Source organism: Zingiber officinale, chromosome 3A (genome assembly GCF_018446385.1).
Source record: "Zingiber officinale cultivar Zhangliang chromosome 3A, Zo_v1.1, whole genome shotgun sequence".
Classification (NCBI taxonomy): domain Eukaryota; kingdom Viridiplantae; phylum Streptophyta; class Magnoliopsida; order Zingiberales; family Zingiberaceae; genus Zingiber; species Zingiber officinale.
In genome coordinates, this window is record NC_055990.1 from 74,809,929 (window position 1) to 74,820,199 (window position 10,271).

General features: G+C 47.7%; 2 long non-coding RNA genes across 2 annotated transcripts; both read right to left on the minus strand.

The window, feature by feature from the left end:
• Positions 1 to 391: 391 nt before the first annotated feature.
• Positions 392 to 1,321, minus strand: LOC122053839. The gene is made up of 3 exons (XR_006132392.1): positions 826 to 1,321; positions 642 to 732; positions 392 to 448 (listed from the first exon to the last, which is right to left on the minus strand). It is a non-coding gene; the product is annotated as an uncharacterized LOC122053839 (long non-coding RNA).
• A 7,494-nt stretch (positions 1,322 to 8,815) lies between these two features.
• On the minus strand, positions 8,816 to 9,740 carry LOC122053840. The gene is made up of 3 exons (XR_006132393.1): positions 9,245 to 9,740; positions 9,061 to 9,151; positions 8,816 to 8,867 (listed from the first exon to the last, which is right to left on the minus strand). It is a non-coding gene; the product is annotated as an uncharacterized LOC122053840 (long non-coding RNA).
• Positions 9,741 to 10,271: the final 531 nt, after the last annotated feature.

Consider the following 10,271-nt stretch of genomic DNA (forward strand, 5'->3'; position numbering starts at 1 on the left):
AGATCCATGTAACTGGCGATGTGCTCAACAATAATGGAGCGGACTATCGCACAGCATGCAATCATGCAAATGATGCATGGCAATAACCATATAAACATCCTGACCTAATCCATATATATAGAAAAGTGCACCCTAGGTCAACGAATCATATCGAATCAAAGGTACACAGAAGGTATAAAAACCTAGGTCCTGAACATGGTCAAGCATGGCATATCACTACCCCTATAAGCATGTACAAACAGGTAAAATATACCTGAGATGCAAAACCAATCAATCAATCAAGCATGTAAGATTTGGGTAGTGATTAACCGAAACAGATAAGAAACACAATTAATGCAACATGTTAATTTAATTACTAAGCATATCAAATGACATAAGTCAAAAGTACCCGCCTCCGAAAATAGAAAGGTCCGATCTGACTCCGAGATACTCGTCTCGCGTCAAAGTCCTGTGTTAAATCGCACAGTTTAGCTAATTCAATTTTAAACAAATAGCTAAACTAATTCCTAATCCACTGACCAGTTAGGGTTAGTTACATTAACCCCAATTACACCGTTATACAACTTATAAACCTAAATCAATAATTATTGCTAACACAACTAGCAATAATCTAACACAAAGATCGAAACCATAAACCTTACCTCAAATCAACCGCTGCTAGACCAAGCTGCTGCCGGAAAACAAAACTCTACTGCTAGCAAAGATTAATTGCTGCTGTAAATCAAAGGGTCGCTGCCAACAAACCTAATGATCAAATAATTATCAATTAATTATGTGTCAATTTATCCTTCACTCACATAAATATTAAATCACCAAATTCCTTACCCTAATACTGCTGGATCAAGGTTTGTGGCTAAAGTTACTGCCGGATCCAGTGATTGCAGCAAGGTGGGGGTCAAAATCTCCACTCAAATACTCCTAACCACATTGGCAGGTTACTCTCTGGTGAAGAGTGTCACTGATTGGAAACCGTAGCCTACTCCAGTGAGTGGGGAAATCGGCCGGAAACTACGGCAGAAGATGCCGCGGCAGTGGCACTGTGCAAAGGCTAGGGCACAGCTCTCCGGGAAGATGGCGCCTCCAAGGTCAGCAGAAACACAGTGGAGGAGAGGAAGAAAGAAGCTCGGTGCGTCGCCGGCGGCTAGGGCTTCGGCAGCAGAGGAATTAAGGCCTCGGCGGCGGATGTTGCGGCGCCGATTAGAGCAGGGAGAGGAGAAGAGAAGAAGTCCTCGGCGTCGACTGTGGTGGCGGCACCGGCGCTAGGGCATGGAAGAGGAAGGCGTCGGGCGGCAGTGAGGAGAGGCGCCGGCGAGTAGGGCAAGATGCGGCGGCGGCGGCCGACGCTAGGGCACAGAGAGCCCTTGTGGCCGACGCTCGGCGTCGGCTGGGGCGGCAGAGGAGAGGAGGAGAAGGAGAAGAAGTGGCCGGCGTTTTTGTGCTCTCGGAGAGGAGGAACCGCCGGCCGGCGGTTAGGGCAGGGAGGAAGAAGGAATGCGGCGTCGGGATGGGCTCGGTTGCACGAGGGAGAGAAACGGAGGGATTAAGGAAAATAAAGAAAAATATAAAGAAAAAGAAAAGTAAAAAGGAAAAGAAAAATAAAACTTTTCCTTACTAAAACTGGGTAGCCTAAACAGGCTTTTCCGGGCCCCATCTTGATCCCCGTTAACTCATCCGTACGAACTCCGAAAAATTCCCGAAAAATTTCTAAAAATTCCGAAAAATTCCCTTATTAATATTTGCCTATTTTTCCGGTATTTTACATTCTCCCCCACTTATAAAAATTTGGTCCCCAAATTTCGTTATCTACCATCAGCAAATACTAACAACAGATATAGAGTATAAATACTGAACGGTAAACTAAATCACATACCTCAAGTGAAAAGATGGGGATATCGAGCTCGGATAGTGTCCTCGAGCTCCCAAGTAGCCTCCTCGTCCGAATGATGCTGCCATCCGACTTTAACCAGCCGGATAGTCTTGTTCCGCAACTGACGCTCTTTCCGGTCGAGAATCCGTACCGGAACCTCCTCATACGTAATGTCAGGCTGAACTGGAACTGGGATATCTGCCAGCACATGCGTCGGATCGGGTACATATCTCCTCAGCATGGATACATGAAATACATCGTGCACGCCTGACAGGGACGGTGGTAGTGCCAGTCGGTAAGCTACTGCTCCGATCCTCTCCAAGATCTCGAAGGGACCAATGTACCGCGGAGCTAGCTTACCTCTGAGGCCAAATCTCTTCACCCCTTTCGTGGGTGAAACTCGCAGAAATACATGGTCGCCAACAGAGAACTCTAGTGGTCTGCGTCTCCGATCAGCATAACTCTTCTGGCGGTCCTGCGCCTCTGACATCCTCCGTCTGATAGTACGGACCAACTCTGCATCCTGCTGAACTCTATGAGGTCCCAACAACTGAGCCTCTCCAACCTCATCCCAAAGGACGGGTGTCCGACAAGGTCTACCATACAACGCCTCAAACGGTGCCATCTGGATAGCCGAATGGAAGCTGTTGTTGTAGGCAAACTCTACCAACGGCAGATGGTCCTCCCAACTGCCTCCGAAATCCATAACACATGACCTCAGCAGGTCCTCTAAAGTCTGAATGGTCCGCTCTGACTGTCCATCTGTCTGTGGATGGAAAGCTGTACTGAAACGGAGCTGTGTGCCCAAGGCCTGCTGCAGACTCTGCCAGAAACGAGACGTAAACCGTGGATCTCTATCCGAAATGATACTCAATGGAACACCATGTAGCCTGATAATCTCTCGACAATACAAATCTGCTAATCGATCCAGGGAATCAGTCCTCTGAATCGCTAAGAAATGCGCAGATTTGGTTAATCGATCAACGATTACCCAAATCGCGTCATGGCCTCGTCGTGTCCTCGACAAACCTACCACAAAGTCCATGGTAATGTGATCCCACTTCCACTCAGGAATAGGAATCCGCTGAAGTAACCCTGCAGGTCTCAGGTGCTCAGCCTTCACCTGCTGACAAACAAGACACCTAGCTACGAAATCCGCGATGTCTTTCTTCATGCCGTTCCACCAATAGGAACGCCTCAAGTCTCGATACATACGGGTTCCGCCTGGATGGATCACAAATCGAGAACGATGTGCCTCCTGTAGTAGCTCCTGTAAGACCGGATGAGACTGAGGTACGCATAATCTGCCTCGGAAGTATATAACACCCTCCTCGTCTCGTGTGAACTCGGTCTGCTGCCCAGAAGCTATCTGACTGCTAATGAACTGCAAATGCTGATCACCAGCCTGTGCCTCTCGGATCCTCGTCCTGATCGACGACTGAGCAACCATGGTAACAAGAATACCCTGCTCTGTCGGTCCCTGCTCCTCAAGATCTAACTCCGAGAAACTCTGAATCAAGTCCGTGACTGAAGTCCGGTGGCAAGCCAAAGTCCCTCTGGACTTCCTGCTGAGCGCATCTGCAACCACATTAGCTTTCCCAGGGTGGTAGCTAATGGTACAATCGTAGTCCTTCAGGAACTCCATCCATCTCCTCTGTCGAAGATTAAGCTCCTTCTGAGTAAAAATATATTTGAGACTCTTATGATCAGTGAGAATCTCAAATGTGATACCATATAAATGATGACGCCAAAGCTTCAGAGCAAAGATGATGGCAGCTAACTCCAAGTCATGAACTGGGTAGTTCTTCTCATGCTCCTTCAGCTGTCGAGAAGCATAAGAGACTACTCTGCCGTGCTGCATCAGAACAGCACCCAAACCCTGTAGAGACGCGTCGGTGTAAAGTACAAATCCATCCTCTCCAGAAGGTAAAACCAAAACTGGAGCCGACACTAATCTCCGCTTCAGCTCCTGGAAGCTGGTCTCGCAATCCTCGGACCATATGAACTTCACGCCTTTCCGGGTAAGACGTGTCAGTGGCATAGCAATACGCGAGAAGCCCTCGACAAAACGTCGGTAATATCCGGCCAATCCCAGAAAACTGCGGATCTCCTGAACTGACTTCGGCTGCTCCCAACCGGTGACAGCCTCGATCTTCTGAGGATCAACTGAAATACCTCTGCTAGAAACCACGTGTCCCAGAAAACCAACTGAGGATAACCAGAATGCACACTTGCTGAACTTCGCGTACAGCTGATGTCGTCGAAGAATCTCTAAGACTGTGCGAAGATGCTGTGCATGCTCCTCCTCGGAACAAGAGTAGACCAATATGTCATCAATGAAAACGATAACAAACTGATCCAGATACTCCAGAAAGATGCGGTTCATCAAGTCCATAAACACCACTGGAGCATTGGTAAGCCCAAATGGCATTATCAAAAACTCATAATGACCGTATCTGGTACGGAAAGCTGTCTTCTGAATATCTGAGTCTCTAACTCTCAGCTGATGATATCCGGATCGCAGATCAATCTTAGAATACACTGATGTACCTCTGAGCTGATCAAACAAATCCTCGATCCGTGGTAATGGATATTTATTTCTGATGGTAACTGCATTCAGCTGCCTGTAGTCAATACACAACCTCATAGTACCATCCTTTTTCTTGACAAATAGAACTGGAGAACCCCATGGTGAAACACTAGGGCGAATGAATCCCCTGTCTAAAAGCTCCTGGAGTTGAACCTTCAGCTCGTTCAACTCTTTTGGTGCCATACGATACGGAGCTTTCGATGTCGGTGCGATTCCCAGAATCAGCTCAATAGCGAACTCCACTGGCCTTCTGGGAGGCAAACCTGGCAGCTCATCTACAGAAACGTCGGAGAGCTGCAAACTACTACTGTCGTCTGTATCGATCAACGACAACAGAAAACCATGACAGCCGTGAGACAGCAGCTTCTGCGCCTGAATCGCCGAAATAATCGAGATGCCGTCGTCTCTAATGCCAGTGAAACTCCACGAGGGTTGGTTCGGAGGCCGGAAGGTGACCACCCTCGTCTGGCAATCAACGGTAGCATGATAAACTGATAGCCAATCCATGCCAAGAATAATATCGAACTCGACCATCTCCAATACTAGAAGATCTACCGTAAGAATCATGTTGCCAAAGTCTAACGGGCAACCTCTGATCTCCTGGGTGATGTCTAAAGTATCACCAGACGGTAGGGAGACAGTCAATCGTCGCAACCTAACAGTAGGTAATCTACCAATCTCCCGCATAAAGGTACGGGATATAAAAGAATGCGAACTACCAGTATCAATCAAAATATCAGCAGTAAATGCATAAATAGAAATCGTACCGAGGAAAACGGATCCGTCAGCCCGCTGAGCATCCTCTCTGGTAATCGCATGAACACGACCAGTCTCTGGCGGAGGAGGAGGTGGTAATGCTGCCGGTGAGGGCGCCCGGGACTATGTGCGATAAGGCGAGAGGATGGTGACGTCATCGGTACCGGGTCAGAATCGAGTCGACATCGCCCGAGTCGGATAATAAGGTCCTGGAGCAAAACTGGGTGCTGAAGCCGAGTACTCTGCCCAAGCATGCCAGCCGCGAGGGCGCTCCTGCAGTGAAGATTGGGCTTCGCCTCCTCGATATGCCTGTCGACTAGACTGCCCTCGACGACCCTCCGGCCGTGCTTGAGCCTTCACCGACAATCTCGGCTCTGGTGCCCCGGCAGCTTGCAATAAAAGCAAATGGCGTCCCGAGAGCAAGTGGGTGAGGTGATCTCTGGATCCACATCTGAAACAATGAGTATCACGGAAGGTGGTTGCGGTTCTCACGAGAAAATCGGGAGCCTCAAGAAGACCGATTTACGAGGCTCACGAGGCGCCCGGAAGAACTCGACTGGTATGCGCGACTACTTTGAGGCATCTGCCGCTGAGTCTGCTGGACTGCCTCGATGTCGACCAGTATGCTTTCTTTTCTGTCCGGATATGCCGCTCGAGCTAACTCTATCATCAAAGCTCGATTCAATGCATCGAGTAGGATGTAATCCCTAATCCAAGAAGTCAGTACATGCAGATAACCGTCCCAATCTATAAAGCGCATCATGCGAGTTCTCCTCCGCAACTAACTCGGACAAAACCGAGGAATTCAGTATTATACTCGGTCATCGAGCGATTATTCTGCCTCAGACTCATAAAATCCTGTCGGCGAGACATCCGATAGGACAGTGGAAAAAAACGGCTCTCAAAAGCCTCTCTGAACCTGGTCCATGTGACGTTGCGCTCACCAATAATAGAACGTTGAGTAACCCACCAGGCATTAGCTTCATCCCGTAAATGGTAAGCAGCCAGCTCTGCTTTCTCCCACTCGGAGCAAGCCATATAGAAGAAAGTCTGCTCCATAGTCTCTATCCATGACAGAGCCATACTCGGATCGAGATCTCCGCGGAAAAGAGTGAAACGAGTCTTCATCGACTCGGCCAGTGCTGGAATCCTAGCTCGTGCAGCGACAACTGCAGGAACTGGCGGAAACACTGGAGCTGATACTACAGGTGGTACCGCGGAATAAACCGGAGGAGGAACTCCCGGTGCTGCTGTATATACCGGAGCATAAGCCGTCGGTGGTACTGTCTGGGGAACAAAAGTGGTGGCAACTGGAGGTACGGTAGGAAAAGGTACCGGATGTGGAGCAGCTGCTGCTACTGTAGGCACTGGGGGTACATGTGTCACTGGTGTCGGGTACACTGTAGGTCCATGTGGCGGTGGTACTGAATACGCCGTAGGCTGCGCTGGAGCAGATGTCGGGTACACCAATGGTACCCCTGATGGTACTGTAAACAGGGTAGGCGTGGATACCGTCGGTGTGGCCAAAGTAGGTATCTCTACAGGAGCTATCGGGATTTGAGAGCCCGATGCTCCCGCTGCATCCTGAGTCTGTCCCTGACTGACAGGCTCACTAACAGTGGGCATCTCTGGCATATCCAGAGATCCCGTGGTCCTCGCACGTGGTCGTCCAGCACCACGTCTCGCAGCAATACGAGTAGATCGTCTCATATCTGTTAAATTAAATTACAGATATCAATACCAATATAACCAACATAAAATAACAACATACCTATTTGCTGTCTGGAGATGTTCCGTCGCTGTCCAGTCCCCAATTTGACCTCAAAATTCCGAAACATAACCATATCGAAAATCCAAATAAATCCGAAACATAACCATATCGAAAATCCGATAATGCCCAGTTTGACTCGCAAACCTGGCTAACCCAAATATCCTGAATACCAACAACCGGTATCCGATAAATCTCCAGAACACCAAAAGCAGGTATCATAACCCGCTCTGATACCAAATAAATTGGTATCAGATAAATTCCGAAAATCCAAAAATACGAAACAAAAGATCGTAAAACTGTGCTCTGATACCACTAAATTGTCACGCCCCCAGAAGAGTCCCTGTCCGAGAAAATTTCGGCAGCATCTCCCCTGTACGGCGGACAATCAAAAATTTCTACAAGCACTAAATACTCAGCCACAGGCGGCTGGAATCATAACAATAAATAAAATCAATCACCACGCAGTTTATATATATATATTCAGCCTCTGGCTGACACAACCACGCAGTAATAATACTCTGACTCGAAATCAACCCTACTCAACTACACTCGTAAAGCCCAAATCCGATTTTTCTTACCTCTTCTGCCGTCCAGGCAGGCATGTAGTAGAGTAAATCCAAATCATACGAAAAGTCCATCCAACGGAAAGATTCCATACAATATCCATATGTAAGTCCAAAACAAAACTAAAATAAAGTCTGATAGCGAAAAGCTAAAATGAAACAACTCAAAAACCAGCAGCGGAGTAGCACTACGTGCAGTGGGGACTAGCGACTGGAACTCCCTCCTGACAGCATCAACCTGAAAATAACAACAATGGAGGCGGGGTGAGTCCAACACTCAGCAGGTACAGTTGATATGCAAAGTAAAGAAACAACACCTAGTACTAATCATGCGTACAGTCTCGATAAGAAAGATAAAAATGCATCTGAAGTAACAGGAGAGAAACTGTACTAACCAGGACCTGGGTATAAGGACAAACAGTCCGAGTGATATGGAAATCCTGTATGCATGTCAAACATAGGTATCCAAACAATATGCAGCATATAAATGCAGCAAACACAAACACAAGCAATAAATGCATCATGCATATGATGCCAATGATGCGTCCTGGTCACCCCTGACGCCAGTCGATCATCTCATACAAAAGTGAGGCCGAGTGGGTAGGGCTGTGACAACCATGCACTCTGTCGTCACTACTCCTGATGAGTGACCGAGTGGACGGGATGCTGTCGGAGTACACCTATCCTCCTACCCCAAATCATAGATGGGGGAGCGCAATGCTCTCAACTCCCGGTACTCAAAGACGGGGAGGAATCCCTGCCGGATAACACGTTGTGTCACACTACCCATGAGCGGACCAACGGTGCCTAACAGAGTCTCTGCAACACACTCAGCCTGAATCGACCACTAACCCATGAGTGGTGGTGTGTGCAGATCCATGTAACTGGCGATGTGCTCAGCAATAATGGAGCGGACTATCGCACAGCATGCAATCATGCAAATGATGCATGGCAATAACCATATAAACATCCTGACCTAATCCATATATATAGAAAAGTGCACCCTAGGTCAACGAATCATATCGAATCAAAGGTACACAGAAGGTATAAAAACCTAGGTCCTGAACATGGTCAAGCATGGCATATCACTACCCCTATAAGCATGTACAAACAGGTAAAATATACCTGAGATGCAAAACCAATCAATCAATCAAGCATGTAAGATTTGGGTAGTGATTAATCGAAACAGATAAGAAACACAATTAATGCAACATGTTAATTTAATTACTAAGCATATCAAATGACATAAGTCAAAAGTACCCGCCTTCGAAAATAGAAAGGTCCGATCTGACTCCGAGATACTCGTCTCGCGTCAAAGTCCTGTGTTAAATCGCACAGTTTAGCTAATTCAATTTTAAACAAATAGCTAAACTAATTCCTAATCCACTGACCAGTTAGGGTTAGTTACATTAACCCCAATTACACCGTTATACAACTTATAAACCTAAATCAATAATTATTGCTAACACAACTAGCAATAATCTAACACAAAGATCGAAACCATAAACCTTACCTCAAATCAACCGCTGCTAGACCAAGCTGCTGCCGGAAAACAAAACTCTACTGCTAGCAAAGATTAATTGCTGCTGTAAATCAAAGGGTCGCTGCCAACAAACCTAATGATCAAATAATTATCAATTAATTATGTGTCAATTTATCCTTCACTCACATAAATATTAAATCACCAAATTCCTTACCCTAATACTGCTGGATCAAGGTTTGTGGCTAAAGTTACTGCCGGATCCAGTGATTGCAGCAAGGTGGGGGTCAAAATCTCCACTCAAATACTCCTAACCACATTGGCAGGTTACTCTCTGGTGAAGAGTGTCACTGATTGGAAACCGTAGCCTACTCCAGTGAGTGGGGAAATCGGCCGGAAACTACGGCAGAAGATGCCGCGGCAGTGGCACTGTGCAAAGGCTAGGGCACAGCTCTCCGGGAAGATGGCGCCTCCAAGGTCAGCAGAAACACAGTGGAGGAGAGGAAGAAAGAAGCTCGGTGCGTCGCCGGCGGCTAGGGCTTCGGCAGCAGAGGAATTAAGGCCTCGGCGGCGGATGTTGCGGCGCCGATTAGAGCAGGGAGAGGAGAAGAGAAGAAGTCCTCGGCGTCGACTGTGGTGGCGGCACCGGCGCTAGGGCATGGAAGAGGAAGGCGTCGGGCGGCAGTGAGGAGAGGCGCCGGCGAGTAGGGCAAGATGCGGCGGCGGCGGCCGACGCTAGGGCACAGAGAGCCCTTGTGGCCGACGCTCGGCGTCGGCTGGGGCGGCAGAGGAGAGGAGGAGAAGGAGAAGAAGTGGCCGGCGTTTTTGTGCTCTCGGAGAGGAGGAACCGCCGGCCGGCGTTTAAGGCAGGGAGGAAGAAGGAATGCGGCGTCGGGATGGGCTCGGTTGCACGAGGGAGAGAAACGGAGGGATTAAGGAAAATAAAGAAAAATATAAAGAAAAAGAAAAGTAAAAAGGAAAAGAAAAATAAAACTTTTCCTTACTAAAACTGGGTAGCCTAAACAGGCTTTTCCGGGCCCCATCTTGATCCCCGTTAACTCATCCGTACGAACTCCGAAAAACTCCCGAAAAATTTCTAAAAATTCCAAAAAATTCCCTTATTAATATTTGCCTATTTTTCCGGTATTTTACATCTATAGCCATTGGATGACTCTTATCTAGCTTTTCCTAGGTTATGCTCATTTTGACCCCTAAAAATATTTTCCATTCTTGCTAGGGTTCTT